Genomic DNA, 1,262 nt, shown 5'->3' with positions numbered 1-1,262 from the left:
TCGACAAAGTCTCTGTCAGGTTCTGGTTGCTGCTGTTGTTGCTGCTGTTGCTGCTGTTGTTGCTGTCTCTGAAGTCTGTACTTCTCTGTCCATTCTTCTTTCTCCCTGTTCATTTCTTCTCTGAAGAGCTCTTCTATCAGGTCTTCAGTGACTTTTAGCATTCTCACATTCTCTATTTCTTCTGGCTTCGGTATCAGACTGTGTCTGACCCTATGCAAATTCACGTAGGCTTCGTTTAGCTTAGCTAGTTTGGAGCACATCTTCGTAGGAGGATGAGTCGACAATGGATGGTTAGACTGGAAACAACCCCGGTTCTTAAAGTCAAGGCGCGGACGTGAAGGAAAACATCCCCCACACGGTTTTCGAGCCGCAACGTTCAGTGAGTGTCATGAGAGGGATAGTAAGAAATCAAAGAGCATCAATCCAACATTCTTATAGCTAAACAAACAAAGACATTTTTTTCAAAACACAACATCTTTTATTCAAAAATCACTTAACACTAAACAACAACTCTAACATATTATAAACAATAATCCAACACTATAACATCAAACAATTTTTTCTCCATTTACAGTCTACTTTAAACAGGGCTGACAACGTTGTGAATGAAATTGTGATTTCCACTGTTGGAAATCATTAGGCCATTGATGGACACTACGTTTCCTAGCTTGAGACAAAAGATAAGCATAATGGTCACAAAACCATCGATCTACTTTCACATCGTTTCTAGTAGAAGAACGAGGATCAAAATGAGTCACTAAATGTTCTAAGGAATAGCCTAGGCTGCGATGATGCAGAAAATACACACAGTATTGTCCACACACCAAGGAATCTGTGCCTTGTAATTTCACATTATTGAATCGGGTGGTCTGAGCATTTAATCTCATAAAGTCGATGATATCGTCTTCCAAAGTGGGCAATCCGTACGAATCGAAATATTCAACACATCCTTCTTGAGGAAAGTAGACGGCTACCCAGTGGGTTCCTGGGAGATGACTTTCGTCCGTGTTGATCACGTAAGCTTGATGGTCTTGAGGTTTGCGATGAGGGAGTTCATCTTTAGCACAGACGACAGGATTCCAAGAAGCCTTATACGAACTGTGGTTCAAAAGGTAATAAAGTTCCCAGGTATCCATTGTTTTGTGTGGTTTTTTCTTCTTCACAGGTAATAATAAGTCGTCAATTCGATCCTGACTTTTTGCTTGAAAATTTCTGACGAATAAACGGTTATTCGTTCTGTTTCCTCACTCTGATTCAGGAGA

The sequence above is a fragment of the Sinohyriopsis cumingii genome, chromosome 8 (assembly GCF_028554795.1).
Source record: "Sinohyriopsis cumingii isolate HCF-2022 chromosome 8, ASM2855479v2, whole genome shotgun sequence".
Classification (NCBI taxonomy): Eukaryota; Metazoa; Mollusca; class Bivalvia; order Unionida; family Unionidae; genus Sinohyriopsis; species Sinohyriopsis cumingii.
This window is presented reverse-complemented; position numbering follows the sequence as displayed.